At 41.8% G+C, this 18,707-nt stretch overlaps 1 long non-coding RNA gene across 1 annotated transcript in view; it reads left to right on the top strand.

Annotated features, from left to right (window-relative positions):
* Nucleotides 1-18,707, top strand: part of LOC144898611 (uncharacterized) — a 99,317-nt gene that overhangs the window by 61,573 nt on the left and 19,037 nt on the right. The window contains exon 2 of the long non-coding RNA XR_013627509.1: nt 17,253-17,329. This is a non-coding gene — a long non-coding RNA (uncharacterized LOC144898611). The remainder of the gene's footprint in view (nt 1-17,252; nt 17,330-18,707) is intronic.

Here is an 18,707-nt window from a genome sequence, read left to right as displayed (position 1 = left end):
GATGAATTGTCGACTTAAGCGGACACTTTCTCATTACATGATGGGTCGGGACTTGATGAGTTGTCGACTTAAGCGGTCACTTTTTAGTCATGAGGAATATGAGTCGGACCCAACCAATGGATGGGTTGTCGACATAAGCGGTTCCACTTTATTACTTAGTAACATGTAACACTAGCTTGTGTTTTATCATCCATTCATATGAATGGAGATGCTGTGGAAATGTGAGTAGAGGATGTTAGAGGCAGGAAGTGGATGGAAACAGGAAGTAGGCCGAGTGGGTGAGCTCAAGTCGAACAAAGTGGGGGGGAGACGGAGATTAAGAGACGGCTGAGCCTCCATTTCGGGCAAACGGCGCTAGTTTCCACCAATTACATTTATGTCCATGTACATCCTGGATTCAAAATGCTACAATGGCCTCCAGGGGGCTTCACTCGACTGGTACACACTCACCCACACCCACCCCACATGCCCCCCCACCCCCACCACTCTCGTATTCTTGGATACACACTCACGCCTGCCCACAGACGCTGTGTGTGCACATATCACACTCACGCATTTTAATCTCATCACTCCCTCTAGCTTTGTCTCTCTTTATTACCCACTCACCAGGCAACCCACTAAACACATTTCCACTCAAAACACACACACACACACACACACATACACAAATCATCTATTCTGTCAGTCCCCTCCACTGTCTTCCAATTCCATTCCTCTCACTCTCTTCTCCTCAGGCTCTCCATCCATCCATCCACCCACCCACCCCCCTTCTTGTCTCATTCTGTCTACACACACACACACACACACACATGTGTGTCCCAATTCCCCCCCCACCCCCCTCCTCAGATGATGGTTAATAAGGACGGTGATTGCCGGGGACGAAAAAGAAGAAGATGAGAAATAGCATGTATTGATGATCATGAGTGTGGCGGAGTGGCTGTAAGCTAGCTAGCTGCAGGGTGGTGGTGGGGGGGGTCATTATTAGTGGTAACAATAACAGCAACACCCGGGCCGCCTTAATTGAATGAAAGAGGCCACTGGCAGCCTGCGTTAGGATCTTGGGGGGCTGGGGGGGGTGGGCGGCAGCAGCAGCAGACTTGGGGAAGAAAGCGGACATGGGCCCCGGTTGAGTGACGGCCAGGCTGAGAGATGATGACAGAGGAGAAAGGAAAATAGAAAACGGGGTGGGTGGGGTGGGGGGGTGAGTGTGTGTGTGGGGGGGGGGGGGGGGGGTTAAAGGGAGACATGAAGTGGAAAGTGTGAAAGGCTCAGAGGGGGCTTTTAAGGAAGCAGCGTGACAGCACTAGAGAGAGGTGAGGACAATTAAAACACTTTATTGAGCGGGAACATGAATAAATCATGGTTGTTTGGGTGCTGGGGGGGGGAGGGGGGCGAGGGGGCTGGGTGAGCGGGTTAACCAATTCCCATCCCAGGTATTGATAACCTGTCACAAGCAGTCGCCAAGCTAAATGAAACCAAATATGACAACTAGAAATAATTTGTAGTGTTAGTTACTTTTTAGTCGGGAACGCATATTTTCCTGAAACGTACCTATGCTGATTACTAAAGAACGGACAAAGGTACAAGCTAAGTTTTTTTTTCTGATGAAAGACTGGAATCCAATCGTTTTTTTTTTGGGTAGGTTCTGTCTTTTTATAGCCATAAAACACAATATTCCGCGGGACTTGAAAGATCCGTCAAATATTCCGTCTAAAATGGCCGCTACAGAGCAGTATATTAATAACAAGATGCTAGCAGAGGAAAAATGTGGGCGTAACAGAGGTTTCAAATTTCAGTCCTTGAACGCACCATGCTTGAGTTTTTTGAAATACATTAAAAAAAAAAATTTGTTCAATAAATAAACGCCTTTTTTTTACTTTATTGATAAAATACAATACAATTAAAAAAAAATAATTAAAATAATAAAAATAATTAAAAATATATAATTAAATCAGTTTTGCCAGTTATTTCAGAAATGTGGGACGTAAATTGCCAACAATAATAGAGGTTTAAAATTTCGGTCCTTGAACGCACCATGCTTGGTGAGTCTTTTGAACTACATTAAAATTTTTGTTCAATTCCGTTTTTTTTGGTGTAATATTCCCTTTGTTACTTCTTACACCCATTTTATTAACATATATTGGTGTGTGTATTTTTTGTGTCCGTAAATAAAATTCAATAAATAAATGCAATTTTTTTTTTTACTTTATTGATAAAATACAATAAAATACAATAAAAAATAATTAAAAATAATTTAAAAAATACAATAAAATCAGTTTTGCCCAGTATTACGGAATCGGATAAAATACAATACAATAAAAAATAATAAAAAATAAAAATAATTAAAAAAATACAATAAAATCAGTTTTGCCCGGTATTTCGGAATCGGACATAGCTTCACGTATCTTACGTGAATTCTGCGATGTTTCCGGTTGCCGCCTCAACGTGTTTAGTTCAGGCTGGTTAGTGTTTATGAGGACACGATCGGTCTACTGGCGAAATATTTAATCACACTAATGTTCCTTCTCATTCCCTCTCGGAATCTTTACGCTTTTATTGGCCAATTCCGTTAATGCGGAAATCATAGGGCCCCATGGTTGTTTGATTGGCTATGGACGCACAAAAATATACATTTCTATGGACATAGCAGGCGTTTTTTTTGAGTGGTCCCGGAACATACTAAGCCTGGCCCAACTGTACTCTAAAACCTGAACCAATTGTCCCGATTAGCCTGAACTTTGAGTAAAATATCTTTTGTCGGTATGGATGGGTCGAGACGTCAATTTTCCTCTCCAGCTTCTGTCTGATTCAAACTCTAAAAGCGAAGTGCCTTAACGCAATCAATCATTATTGAGTCGGGCAGGACTCGTAGCCTATGTCTATTCTTCCTGCAGCTTCTGGTTCCAGATGTACTCTGAAACAGCAAAAACCTCCCAAGATAAAAACCCCTTATGAATTGCGTTCCATTGAAAGGCAGTTGTACCGTACTGTAGTTGTAATCAAAGAGAAGAAGAAAAGGCTTACCTTGGGAGAATGACATTTTAAAACTACAATACGTGCGTACGCACAAAGAGACCGAGCTCTATGGGGGTGGGCAAGGCCAATATGAAGAAGACAACTTGAGAGAGAGAAAGAGTGGAGACCACCTCCAAGGCTTTAGCGTTTGTCACCTCCAAAATCAATGCGCAGGGGACAATAATCTAGGATGAAAGGAGGGTTCGCTTTTATGTAAGTAAAGTTCTTCTAGCGCTCATCAAAGACTCGAAACCAAGCACAATACATTACAAAATGTTATGATGAAATATAGAAAATATTTATGATGGTTCTTTCCCTTTAAAATACTAATTCATTCATTCATTTTGTACCGTTTATCCTCACAAGGGTCGTGGGTGTGCTGGAGCCTATCCCAGCTGTATTCGGGACTGGTTGCCAGTTGCCACTCAAGGCAAATAAGCCAATATGCTTGGTTTACCACAACATGGACAACATGTTGGTATCCTTTTGCGCTTCGCCTGCGCCAAGAATACACCAGATCGGAGCCGGCGAGCTTTCAGCGCACCTTTGGCGCACTGTTCATTCATTCATTCATTCATTCATTTTCTACCGCTTTTTCCTCACGAGGGTCGCGGGGGATGCTGGAGCCTATCCCAGCTGTATTCGGGCGAAAAGCAGGGTACACCCTGGACTGGTTGCCAGTTGCCACTCAAGGCAAACAAGCCAATATACTTGTTTTTACCACAACACGGACAACATGCTGGTATTCTTTTGCGCTTCGCCTGCGCCAAGAATACACCAGATCGGAGCCGACAAGCTTTCAGCGCACCTTTGGTGCACCTTTGGCACACTGTTCATTCATTCATTCATTTTCTGCCGCTTTTTCCTCACGAGGGTCGCGGGGTACACCCTGGACTGGTGACCAGCCAATCACAGGGCACATATAGACAAACAACCATTCACACTCACATTCATACCTATGGACAATTTGGAGTCGCTAATTAACCTAGCATGTTTTTGGAATGTGGGAGGAAACCGGAGTACCCGGAGAAAACCCACGTGCAAACTCCACACAGAGATGACCGAGGGTGGAATTGAACCCTGGTCTGTGCGCTAACCACTCGACCGCCGTGCCGCCCTTGGCGCACTGTTTTGTCGCATCTTCACCACCTGGAGCAACATTTTTGGAACATTTTATTCATTTTTTTGGGGGGGGGGGTCCTGTTTTTTCTTGCACTTTGTCAACTGGCCTACTGTGATATTTCATAAATTTCCGAACTCCACAAATTGTTACAGAGTCAGTTTAGTTTTATGTATGCGACCGGTCCAGGGTGTACTCCGACTAGAGCCATAGGTCAACTGGGATAGGCTCCAGCATGCAAATTAAACAATAACAGCTTCCGACCGTCCTTTCTCTGCAAAACCGCAGCTTATTCGAGTTGATAACTGTTTAACGCGTATCTTCATTTTGTCACTCTATATCGCTCTAAGGGCAATATATCTGCCCTTTGCTCTTTTCCGACAGATTCCATGTAGCAGTGAAATGGCCGTAATCCAAAACGGGCAATCAAATTGTCACGCTAAGAATGCGAGAAGTCTGGGCGCACGCTAATGATATCACTCTTGCTAATAAACACAGCATGCTTTTCGCCCTCCTTCCGTCTTTCTCAGTCGGAGAAGAGAAAAAAAAACACGTAGCTTAACAGTGTGAAATCAATTTTTGCATCTGCACAGTTCCATCATGGAGGGAAGGAAATACATTAATCAGGGCAAAAAAAAAAAAAAAACGCAGCCTGTCAGACAAAAGCAGCAAATAGGTAGCGGAAGACGTGGATGGAAATGAGAAGACGGAGGAGAATAACGGTCTGATGAAGTGAGCCCAGTAAGTCCAGTCACACGGGGAGGAATATTAATATGACGAATGATAATATCTTCAACTGAAGAACGGGGGAAGTAAAAAAAAAGGGGGGGGGGGGCGGCTTTGCTCCGAGATGTCTTAATGACAGAGGGAACCTCTCTGGTGGTTGATAGCAGCAGATGCCCTGAATTTTTCATGGCAGGCTTCACGGTGAGATGGCCAAAAGATACCTTGATACATTCACACCTTTTCCTCCGAGAGCAAGCCTTCATTCGCTCGCTGTTCGCCCACTTGAGGTGAAGGAGGTGATGAGATGGAAGTCAAAATTGTTTGGGGAGAGGGGGGGGGGGGGGGCACAAGAAAGTAAATACTTGTGAGTGTGTTTATGGCGTCAAAACAAACGATGGGAATGTCTGATGGGTGAAGTCCATGATGGACTTTTTGATGGATGCAACAGACCGGCTAACCAGCAAGAGACCACATTGAGTTTAGTTGAACGTCTCCGAACGGTACCTTTCATGGACTTCACCGCTTCGTAAATCAATCGGGGTTTAATTCACACGTGTCAGAGTCCAGATTCGGTCCGCCATATTGTTTTATGTGGTCTGTGAAAGCCTGGAAAAAAGACATTTTATTTTATTTCAATACATATCCGTCCTTATTTTAACATTATTTTTAGTTGTGTATAAATATTGATTGTATTATGTTTTAATACAGTTAGATTTTTTTATTTAATTTATTTTCAGTATTTAATTTTTTTTTGCTTCTTTCAATATATTTATATGAAGTAAAAAATCATTAAATTGATCTTATTTAATTTAAAATGTAAACTTAAAAAATGCTTTTAACAATATGTATAGTTGTGTATAATATTAATTATTTTGTTTTACCTTTTTAATATAGTTATATTTTTTATTTAATTTATTTTCCGTATTAATTTTTTTTGCTTCTATAGTTATATTTTTGATTTAATTTATTTTCAGTGTTTACATTTTTTTACTTCTTTCAATATATTTATATGAAGTAAAGAAATCATTAAATTTATCTTATGTAATTTAAAATGTAAACTTGAAAAATGAATTTCACATTATTTATAGTTGTGTATAAATATTAATTGTATTATGATTGACTTTTTAATATAGTTATATTTTTGCTCAATTTATTTTAAGATATTTTTAACATTATTTTTAGTTGTGTATAAATATTAATTGTATATTGTTTTACTTTTTAAATATAGTTATATTTTTATTTAATTTATTTTCAGTTATAAATTTTTTGTACTTACTTCAATATATTTATATGAAGTAAAAAAAAATCAATACTTTTATTTTATTTAATTTAAAGCATAAACTTAAAAAGTCAGTTAAAAAGGCATTTATTTAATTACATTTTTTAAGTGTATGTGTATATATTTTAAAACAAGTTTGACGCCCCTGGATAAATTCCTATAATTCAAAGGCATTGTGAATACATAATTTCACATTATGATGTAAAACCATGTATTATGCATTATATTGTTAGCGTTGAGGGATTGGCCGCTGGTGTATCCAGCATACTGTGCGGGCGCTGTTTGTTCCAAAAAACGAAACCCATCCCACGTCTTTGCACTGAGTCAAGCGTGTGCTCACGATCTCATTAAGGTTAGACGAGAACAAGGCGCATACATTAGGGGAAACACTGCTTTTGCTGTCATGCATGTCAAATGGCAAAACCGCTGTGTCAATCATGAAACAAACACACAACATCTATTCATATCTATTTTTAAACGCAGTGCAAAAAACATGAACAACAACAAGATGAACCTTTTGCTGTAAAGTGGCTTTTCAGTTTCCTCGCATCTGTTTGACGTTTTTTTTTTTTTTTTTTCCGCGGGAATAGGGCATAACGTTCCGCTCGAGCTTGCGTTTAATCCTGATTGTACGTTAGTAAAATATGCCGGGATGTAATATTAAATATCTTATAACCTTTCATAATTGCTATAAATCGACTGCAAAGCCTCGGAGACAAAACCACAGCGGATTCTCTGAAATCCACTTTGCCTGTGATCTCAGCCATCCAGAAATTCCCTTTTGGCCTCCTTCCTATAAAGAGCGCAATTAGACGAGGTAAAATGATAATGTTTTCGTCTTTAGCCTCCCTTTGGTAAACATTGCCGTTAGGATCAATTAACCAGCGGCTAATGAGCAATGTGGGGGTCCGCCTTAATATTGCACCGCTGTTCATTGGCCATTTTTAATTAATGAGTTTTGAAGTAAAAATCGCAAAAGTTTTTAATTGTTTTTTTTTTTTTTGAGTGGGGGTTTGGGGGGGGTAGGGTGCAAGATCAATGTCTTCATTATAAAGTAAGGGCTTTTAAGTGAGGAGGGATTTAGACTTTTAATTAAAAGGGAAGCAACAGGCTGAGTTCATTTTCCACACCGGTTTTTCCTCCATGATCTCTCACCGAACCTTTGATGGCGTCAGTGTCCCCCCCCCCAATTAAGGATTTTAAGAACCAAAATGTATGATGAGAAAGGGGGCAGCCCTCAGGCTATGTCCTTGAACATGAATATTTTCAAAAACGCATATTTGCCCCTCAATACGCGTTCACAGGCATGCGCAACAACTGCAATCAAGTGTTTGTGATAAGAGGGCGTTGCTATCGAGAGCAAAATTCAGGATTTTAAGAACCCAAATGTATGATGAGAAAGGGGGCAGCCCTCACAAATATTTTCAAAAATGCATATCTGCCCCTCAATATGCCTTCACAGGCATGTGCAACAACTGCAATCAAATGTTTGTGATAAGAGGGCGTTGCTATTGAGAGCAAAATTAAGGATTTTAAGAACCCAAATGTATGATGAGAAAGGGGGCAGCCCTCAGGCTACGTCCTTGTGAACAGGAATATTTTCAAAAACGTATATTTTCCCCTCAATATGCGTTCACAGGCATGTGCAACAACTGCAATCAAGTGTTTGTGATATGAGGGCGTTGCTATCGAGAGCAAAATTAAGGATTTTAAGAACCCAAATGTATGATGAGAAAGGGGGCAGCCCTCAGGCTACGTCCTTGTGAACAGGAATATTTTCAAAAACGTATATTTTCCCCTCAATATGCGTTCACAGGCATGTGCAACAACTGCAATCAAGTGTTTGTGATAAGAGGGCGTTGCTATCGAGACCAAAATTAAGGATTTTAAGAACCCAAATGTATGATGAGAAAGGGGGCAGCCCTCAGGCTATGTCCTTGTGAACACAAATATTTTCAAAAACGCATATTTGCCCCTCAATATGCGTTCACAGGCATGTGCAACAACTGCAATCAAGTGTTTGTGATAAGTTGCAATTAGTCTCTTACAACACTGTGGAGGAATTTTGCAGAATTGTTGTCATTCAGCCTGAAGTACCTTTTTTTTTTTTTTTTTACCTGATGCAAGCTAAGAGACCCGAGTTCAATTCCACACAATTGTGTGGAGTTTGCATGTTCTCCTCGTGCATGCGTGGGTTCCGGATTTCCTCCCACATTCCAAAAACATGCTAGGTTAATTAGCGACTCCAAATTGTCCATAGGTATGAATGTGAGTGTGAATGGTTGTTTGTCTATATGTGCCCTGTGATTGGCTGGCCACCAGTCCAGGGTGTACCCCGCCTGGGATAGGCTCCAGCACCCCCGCGACCCTCGTGAGGATAAGCGGTAAAAAATGAATGAATGAAGTAGAAATGGAAGAGGATGTGTTGCGTTCAATGACTGTTGGGACATTTGAAGATCATTCTACTGATCTGGGATGAGTCCGCGGTCTTGATGACGCTGAACAGGATGATCGTAACTTTTGATAATGGCGTGATTGGCAGGGGGTGGGGGCGGGCCCCGCAATGCGAGAAGCCCTCCCTTACTTTTGTTTGATAGCTGTTACCGTTTGATTCCTCACCAGCGAGCGATCTGATGATGCGCGTGCGGGCCCTGAAAGACGGCCCACCTCCTGTTGCTGTGATTACGCCAATCACTTCCATTAGCATTCCTCACCATTAATGTGATTTCTCACGCTCGCTTTCATGCATGCTAATGACCCGCTCACCCGGGCTCCTGGTTGATTTCCTTAAAGCGATAGCAAAGGACAGTTTGTGCGAGGACCTCCGTTACCGCGCGGATCTCATCAACACAGAACAACAACAATGTCAGCAGCATTTATCCACAACGTAATCAGCCTTTATCAATCTCGGCTCATCTCTCATCTTCTTAGCTTCCCCGGCTAAAAGAGGTGGCGGTGCATTTGGGATTACAATACGTCAATACCCCCCCCCCCTCTCCCCGCTCACCCTTTCCTTCAATTTCTGTTAACTTTGTAGCTTTTCATCATGCGCGCAGCCACTTTATACGCATGTTTATCCCACTCGGGCTAATCTTCATCCACTCCCGCTTACGTTCTGCATTAATGCCTATTGTTCCTTTTATCTGACTCTTATCGTCTCCCACTCTGTGTCTCCTGGCTTTGCTCAAGGTTTCTCTTTAGCTGCACATTAAGCGTGTACTTAAAAAGAACAGAACGAGTGGAAGGGGACTTTTAGGATGCTGGCTGGCTGTGGCTCAATCACACTCAGAGAGGCCAAGGGGACATTTTGGAGTCGGAATATCGAAAATAAGGATCATTTTTGTACAGAACTGACTCCATACTCCATGGCTCCATACTCGGTCCTATATTGTTTTCACTTGCTGCCTTTGGGTTCTATCATAGCCAGGCACAACCAACCTACGGCAAAATTTATACATTCATACGATTTTGTGACAAAACAGTGCAGCAAAGGTGCGCTAAAGGTGCGCTGAAAGCTCGTCGTCTCCGATCTGGTGTATTCTTGGCGCAGGCGAAGCGCAAAAGTTGAGTTGTGGATACCAGCATGTTGTCCATGTTGTGGTAAATTTAAACCAAATATGTTGTATTTGTGGCGGCACGGCGGTCGAGTGGTTAGCGCGCGGACCTCACAGCTAGGAGACCAGGGTTCAATTCCACCCTCGGCCATCTCTGTGTGGAGTTTGCATGTTCTCCCCGTGCATGCGTGGGTTTTCTCCGGGTACTCCGGTTTCCTCCCACATTCCAAAAACATGCTAGGTTAATTAGTGACTCCAAATTGTCCATAGGTATGAATGTGAGTGTGAATGGTTGTTTGTCTATATGTGCCCTATGATTGGCTGGCGACCAGTCCAGGGTGTACCCCGCCTTTCGCCCGAAGACAGCTGGGATAGGCTCCAGCACCCCCCGCCGTTTTTTTTAACAAAAGGTAAAACCATTCTTAAATCGTCCAGACTTGGAAAGAACCATTCAAGAACTGCAATGATTACGTGTTGGTGCTTCCAAGTCGTCACTCAGCCGTCTTTCAGATGGTCCAGAATGCCGCTGCATGCTTTTTAACGAATACTCGACCTTCAGGAACATATTACTTGCGCTTCATAATTTTATTTGCGCTTCACAGGCTTCCTGTTCCTTTTAGAATTGATTTTAAAATGTTAATCTTGGTTTTTAAAGCCCCTCCCGATTTGTCTGAACAGGTGCTGGTTCGGAACCCCACCAGGGGCCCTACGGGGCCCTCAAACCTGCTTTTTTTGGAAGTCCCCAGCGCTCAAAACCTATTTATTCAAACTAGCTTTTAATACAAAGTAATTATTTTCGACACTTTTTTTGCCATTTTAATTGTATTGTATTGTTATTATTTATTCATTCATTTTCTACCGCTTATCCTCACGAGGGTCGCAGGGGTGCTGGAGCCTATCCCAGCTGTCTTCTACACCCTGGACTGGACTGGACAAACAACCATTCACACTCACATTCATACCTATGGACAATTTGAAGTCGCTAATTAACCTAGCATGTTTTTGCAATGTGGGAAAATTCTGCTAAAGTTGGCTGTCCGATTCCACGATGCGGATGGCAAATGAGCTCAGGCTCAGGGGATTCAAACATTAAATCTGTCAACTAGATTTCATTATGTGTCTACTTCTTGACGGATGTCAAAATTAAAAAAAAAAAAGGTTGTTAACGCTCCAATATTTGAACTCATTAAATCTCCAAAACGTATTTATACATTTCTTTCATGTTTTAGCACAAGAGGCAAAAAGAGGTGATGATGCAACTGCACACTTATATTATCCTCTATGGGAAAAATGGATGCCTGGGAATTGACCGGGTTTATACAAACCCGATTAAAATCCATGCACATCTTCTACCTCATTGCCGTTCTCCAGCGTCACCGCAACTACCGCTACGGCATTAACGGAGAAATATCGATAGATTTCCTGTTTCGGCCCTTCGTCCTCCTTATTTTGGATGATATGCAAGAAGATAACGGCTGCCCTAATAAGAAAAGACTGCATTCCTGGAGGTAGCCTATATCCACAATCAAGCCAATTAACCTGACCATGTCTACTGGGACCTCTAGCTGTGGGGAAGACACCAATTAAACACTGTAACATACTAAAGCAGGCTAGCGGAGGGCATCTGTTCGACAAATCAGCAAAGCTAGGGTATGTAATCACATTTCACACCGCACTAATCACTTCAGCATAATTCATCATTGCTATGAAAACAACCTTATGTGCTAATAAGGGATGGGGGGGCGTGGATAGAGGGAAACAAGAGAAGAAGTAAAGCTGGCTAATTCAATCTTGGAAGTAGAGTCTATGACCAAACTGTTTTTGTTCTTAAAGACTCATTGTAGCTTCATTGTAGCTTTTGGCTAATTGCTGACTGATGACGTTGTTGCATACATGGCCATGTTAAAAACACAACTTAACTGAGATTGATTGAAATTTATCAGTCTGGAAAAGGTTGTAAATGATTTTGGGACTCCAGCCAACCACAGTGAGAGCATTCGTTCATTCATTTTCTACCGCTTATCCTCACGAGGGTCGCAAGCCTATCCCAGCTGTCTTCGGGCGAGAGGCGGGGCCAGCCAATCACAGAGCACATATAGACAAACAACCATTCACGCTCACATTCATACCTATGGATAATTTGGAGTCGCTAATTAACCTAGCATGTTTTTGGAATGTGGGAGGAAACCGGAGTACCTGGAAAAAAAACCCACGCATGCACGGGGAGAACATGCAAACTCCACACAATTGTGTGGAATTGAACTCGGGTCTCCTAGCTGTGAGGTCTGCGTGCTAACCACTCGACCACCGTGCAGCCTATTGTTATTATATTCATTCATTTTCTACCGCTTATCTTCACAAGGGTCGCGGGAGGGTTGCTGGAGCCTATCCCAGCTGTCTTCAGTCAAGAGGCGGGCTACACCCCGGACTGGTGGCCAGCCAATCACAGGGCACATGTAGACAAACAACCATTCACACTCACATTCATACCTATGGACAATTTGGAGTCGCTAATTAACCTAGCAAGTTTTTTTGGAATGTGGGAGGAAACCGGAGTACCCGGAGAAAACAGAGATGGCAGAAGGTGGGATTGAACTCGGGTCTCCTAGCGGTGAGGTCTGCGTGCTAACCACTCGACCACCGTGCAGCCTATTGTTATTATATTCATTCATTCATTTTCTACCGCTTATCCTCACGAGGGTCGCGGGAGGGTTACTGGAGCCTATCCCAGCTCTCTTCAGTCAAGAGGCGGGGTACACCCCGGACTGGTCGCCAGCCAATCACAGGGCACATGTAGACAAACAACCATTCACACTCACATTCATACCTATGGACAATTTGGAGTCGCTACTTAACCTAGCAAGTTTTTTTGGAATATGGGAGGAAACCGGAGTCCCCAGAAAAAAACCCACGCATGCACGGGGAGAACATGCAAACTCCACACAATTGTGTGGAATTGAACACGGGTCTCTTAGCTGTGAGGTCTGTTTTAATGTTGATTTGAATGAAAAGCACTTTGGTCATATTGTGTGTTGTAAAGTGTTCTACAAAAAAAAAGTTGAAAGTTGATTTATTGGACTGCAACAAGTTATTTGTAGAAATACTGCGTTTTATTAAGCTGTTTTTGAGAGTGCATCGGGTTTGTTTATATTTTCTACGAGGATCCCACTACACCAAACACACGGACGTTGAGTTTATGAAATTCACATTGTGAGCTTTGTTTTGTTGTACTTACCGTTAGATACACAACACATTTCCATGTAAATGATCTCCTGAAGTTTTAGTTTTCCTTTCGTTCTCAAAGCTTACTCGTGCAGCTTATTTGTCATGATTACACCGAGATGGCACCGTGGTCATGACAAATAGCGGAATGAATATTCATTAGTCGCTTTCCATCCACTGGGATTTTTCAAATAGGTAAATGGAAAAGGTGGGGAATGCATTATTCCAATCAAAGTGTCTTTAAATTGAAAGTGCACTGTTAGTTTAGCCCCCTTTAGGGACCTGAAAAGGTGGGAACATTTATTATCCGTAAAAATAACAAATTTTGGATGTGTTTTTCCAAGCTAAAACAATGACATCATTCAATCAAATGGGTGTTTAGAGGGTCGCGGGGTGTGCTGGAGCCTATCCCAGCTGTCTTCGGGCGAGAGGCGGGGTACACCCTGGACTGGTGGCCAGCCAATCACAGGGCACATATAGACAAACAACCATTCACACTCACATTCATACCTATGGACAATTTGGAGTCGCTAATTAACCTAGCATGTTTTTTTGGAATGTGGGAGGAAACCGGAGTACCCGGAGAAAACCCACGCATGCACGGGGAGAACATGCAAACTCCACACAGAGATGGCCGAGGGTGGAATTGAACCCTGGTCTCCTAGCTGTGAGGTCTGCGGGCTAACCACTCGACCGCCGTGCCGGTATTTAGAGGCTTAAAATCATAAACATATTTACATGTTTGATTTTTTTAATTAGAATTAATCTTGATTAATTAATCTAAACAAAAAAAATATATAAAAATATTACTCTTTGGTTTTAGAGCAGATTTTGGGAGTGCAGAAATCGATATCGGCATATGTCGATAAATGCCTTTCAACGGCGATGACAAAATCTGACTAGCCAGCTAGCTAGCACTAGCTAGCTATTGCAGAACACAGTAATCCTTTCGTCTAGCATCTTCCTCCCACTTCCCCCACAACTTAACTACTAACACGGAACCTATCTTTCAGCAGTAGAACGTTAAAAAAGTCTAATATAGCATTTGACAGAATATTTTTTTTTTTTTTTTGGCTCATAGTGTGATCATCATCAAAAATCATTGAATTCATCGCGACTGGATGTTCCAGAAATGTACCCAAAGACCAAATCCTCTGCTAGTTTCACCAGTCTAATATATTTTTGGCAATATTAAGCTGATTTTTTTGTTTCCATTTTTAATATCATATCGCACTAGTCCCATAAAAAACGTTTTTTATTTTAATTTTATGAGTAATTACCTATTTTCTTTGGACTTTGGACTGACTTTTCCATTTTATACGGCACCTCCAATAGCACTATTAATGCTAGCATTCATTTATTCATTCATTGTGGCCAGCCAATCACAGGGCAAACAACCATTCACACTCACATTCATACCTATGGACAAAAAAAAAAAGTTGCCAATTAACCTAGCATGTTTTTGGAATGTGGGGATGCACGGGGAGAATATGCAAACTCCACACAGAGATGCCCGAGGGTGGGATTGAACTCGTGTCTCCTAGCTGTGAGGTCCGCGCGCTAACCACTCGACCACCATGCAGCCCTAATACGAGCATTATTATTATTATTTTATTAGCCAGTAGCATTATAAAATGCATAATTAATCCATGTGATCAATATTGGAATCAGATAATTTCAGTCCTGGATTATCGGTATCGGAATCATCAGTATTCAATCCCCGTTGGGACCTGATAAGGTGGCAAATTAAAGGTACACTAAGTACTTTTTTGTCCTTGGAGCAAAATTTTTTTGGTCCTAACTTTTATTTGTCTTAGTCCTAAGATGTTTTTTTTAAAAAAATGACAAATCATAAAATTTAGAAAAAAAGTTAGACAGACTTTTTTCTGGTTCTCTCAGTTTTTTTTTATTTTTTGATTTTTTTTAGAGAGCCGGAAGGTAGAAAGATGATCCAGAAAAGGTAAAGGATAAATTCCTTTAAAACATTCTGAGTTTGTCAAAGACGTAGCTACACCTTTTATTTATTTAAATCAGATTGTTGCATCGTTCGTGGTGTTTTTTTATGTCTATTTTTCGTTGCAACGTCAAAAGAGAGCGTTGGTTGAGTTTTTCAAAAGCAACATGCTTACAATGCTTAGGCTTTTGAACGCACCGCGTTTCGCCGGAATGCTTTGCTTCAGCTCTTTTCTGTGCTTTTAACCGATATGTTGCGATGAAGGACTGAAGTTGAAAATAACTTCATGTGTGCATTGAACATAGCGTTCCCACCTTGCCCGTGCCGCTTTGACACGCATCAAACGGTGTTGTACTTTTGCTACCTTAAAACGAGGATGATGACAAAAGCATATCCACGTCGGCTGACCTTTCATTTTGTAGTTTATTCATTCCCCTTCCGTGTTGTGCAGCAGCAGGGTCACCCATAAGTGCAGCCTTGGGGCCATTTTTGCCCCGCTGATTGTTTTTTTTTTTTTTGGCCTTTTTCATATTCTGGAAATAAAATGAATTAATTATGAATGAGATACACTGGTACCTCGGTTTTTGTTATTAATTTGTTCCCAAAGGGCAGAAAGGAACCAAAATAGTAGCAACATATACATGTTATACAGAATAAGGATATCTCTACGTACTGAAAACAATAATATAAGTAATCATAAATGATTTAAATACATGAATAAATCAATGAAATTGTACATAAATTAACATTGTACATAAATTATTTTGATTCAAAATAAACCTTTTTGGGCCACGCAGGCCACACAGCTAGGAGACCCGAGTTCGATTCCACCCTCGGCCATCTTTGTGTGGAGTTTGCATATTTTCCCCGTGCATGCATGGGTTTTCTCCGGGTACTTCGGTTTCCTCCCACATTCCAAAAACATGCTAGGTTAATTAGCGACTCCAAATTGTCCATAGGTGTGAATGTGAGTGTGAATGGTTGTTTGTCTATATGTGCCCTGTGATTGGTCACAACTCGACGTTTCAGATCCCTCTAGAGATTTTCAGTGGGACTGGCTAGACTAGGCTGAACGGTGTAAGAGTGGTTAGCATGCAGGCCTCACAGCTAGGAGACCGGAGTTCGATTCCATCGGCCCGTGCATGCTAGGTTAATTAGCGACTCCAAATTATCCATAGGTATGAATGTGAGTGTGAATGGTTGTTTGTCTATATGTGCCCTGTGATTGGCTGGCCCCGCCTCTTGTCAGAAGACAGCTGGGATAGGCTCCAGCACCTCGTGAGGATAAGCGGTAGAAAATGAATGAATGAATGAAAGTTATGCTTGAAATGTATGTTTTTACAAAAGTTGGTTACTGATATTTTCCTGAAACTTACCTAAGTTCTACGGCTGATTACTAAAGAACAAAAAAATGTAGAAACAAGATTTTTCTAACTAATAATAAGACGGGAGAATTATGCATTTTTGGCCTTGTGCAACTTATACTCCAGTGCGACTTATGTATGTTTTTTTTCTACCTAATTATGCATTTTTGGCCTTGTGCGACTTATACTCAGGTGCGACTTATGTATGTTTTTTTTCTACCTAATTGTGTATTTTTGGCCGTGTGCGACTTATACTCCAGTGCGACTTATGTATGTTTTTTTCTACCTTAATTGGGTATTTTTGGCCTTGTGCAACTTATACTCCAGTGCGACTTATGTATGTTTTTTTTTCTACCGAATTATGCATTTTTGGCCTTGTGCGACTTATACTCCAGTGCGACTTATGTATGTTTTTTTTCTACCTAATTGTGTATTTTTGGCCTTGTGCGAGTTATACTCCATTGCGACTTATGTATGTTTTTTTTCTACCTAATTATGCATTTTTGGCCTTGTGCGACTTATACTCCAGTGTGACTTATGTATGTTTTTTTTCTAACGAATTATGCATTTTTGGCCTTGTGCGACTTATACTCCCGTGCGACTTATGTATGTTTTTTTTCTACCTAATTGGGTATTTTTGGCCTTGTGCGAGTTATACTCCAGTGCGACTTATGTATGTTTTTTTTCTACCTAATTATGCATTTTTGGCCTTGTGCGACTTATGTATGTGTTTTTTCTTCCTAATTATGCATTTTTGGCCTTGTGCGACAAGATTTTTCCAACTAATAATAAGACGGGAGTCTAATATTTCTGTTGCTAATTTCTATATTTATATAGCCATAGAATATAGAAATATTTGCCTTGAAAGATTAGTAAAAATGTTCTAAAATGGCTGCCACTGAAGGGGTTGAGTTAAGAGTTAAGAGTCGACGGTTGGGACTCTGCACAGCTCTAAAATCTAGAAACAAACCGAGAAACCAATCCATCAGCCCGTTATCGATATGTTTATGCTCTGCAGGGTCCACTCACGCTCATCCCGGCTGACCTCGGGCGAGAAGCGGTGCCAGCTCCGGATTGATCGTCGGTCAATTGCAGGTGAGACAATCCTAAACAAAGTCTCAGGTGGGCCACGAGGTGAGAAGAGAAGTTGAGAGGGACGGAGGTTGCAAAGCGGACTTGACCTCTGTAGTTTGTTCACAACTTGAAGCAGCAGCGAGAAGGACAGAAGCGGGAGGCGTATGGAAGGGATTCGAGGAGAACGGATCGTTGAGGGAGAGTGAGAAACTAATTCTCACTTCACTCCGGGCAGGAAGATTAAGGAAGATTAGAGTGATAGAGTGAGGAAAAGGAACGAGATGGAGTGATAGCTCCCGCCGCATGCAACAGAAAAGATCTTTGACTGCTTAATGCCCGGAGAGAGCGACAGAGAGGGGGGCAGATTACAAAATATGCACTGGGAATGATGGAATAATGATGGATTGATAAGCACGCCGGGAAATCAGGCACAGAGGGGTCCTTAATAGCAGTCATATGCAAACGTTTTTGCCGGTGTGCCCAAATCCAGTACTGGGGGGGTGTGAATACAAAATCCAGGTCATCTCCATACCTCTCCGGCAGTCGGATACTTCCCTGTGGGATTCATTCGGGAACTCTATGTGACGGTTTCTTTTACTTTCTGTTTTTTAGCTTAAAAAAAACAATGTTTTTTTTTCGATTCCCTGCATCGACATCTACGTATTTATTCAGTCTGACTGCAGCTGCAAAAATTTCAATAGCTATAGGCTGCTGAATATGTTTAACAAGAGCGGGGGAGGGGTGTAAGCACTAACTTTACAAAGACATCCGCATACATGTGTGTATATATTTGTGTGTGTGTGTATACAGTACGGATATGTACACAATAAAAGCGCTCTGATGTTTGTCAACGTACAGCCACTATAACATCGAGCGGATACGGAAGTTTCTATAGGAGATTCAGGAAGGAAAGAAAGAGAAATGGGAAAAAAAAAGAGAGAGTTCTGCAGTGGTAGACTCAATCCGTCATGCGGGATTACAGTGTAAGCTTCTCCGCAGCCCTAGATGTGGATTTTATGCAAGAAACACATGGCTTTTCTGAACGCTACCCCAGCACCATATTAGAGACAAAAGCAACGGGCGGAGAGAGGAAGGTGGATGTGGTTGTGATCCCGCCGTCCTCGCTATGTGTGACGCCTGCCACCCAAATCCCCAAAGCCTTCAAAATCAGGGCTTCCAGAAGAGGTGGGGGGGGGCAGGAGTTTTACCTCCCACCTCAGTATAGGAGTTGGACTCATTAGACAGGAAGAGGTCACCAGGAAAAGGAGACTTTTTACCTGTCCCGTGTGCATTTCCTGCTTCGAGGGCTATTTCGGTCCTCGTTGTCCCATAAGTATTTATTCGCATATAAGAATCCCAGTGCAGCGTTGGCTCCAAAACATCAGAGACACATGCATGC

The sequence above is a fragment of the Doryrhamphus excisus genome, linkage group LG6, assembly GCF_037039965.1.
Source record: "Doryrhamphus excisus strain RoL-2023G ecotype Guam linkage group LG6, RoL_Dexc_Guam_v1.1, whole genome shotgun sequence".
In the NCBI taxonomy this organism is placed as follows: Eukaryota; Metazoa; Chordata; class Actinopteri; order Syngnathiformes; family Syngnathidae; genus Doryrhamphus; species Doryrhamphus excisus.
Note: the sequence above shows the minus strand (reverse complement) of the source record. Positions and strands in the feature narration are given on the sequence as shown.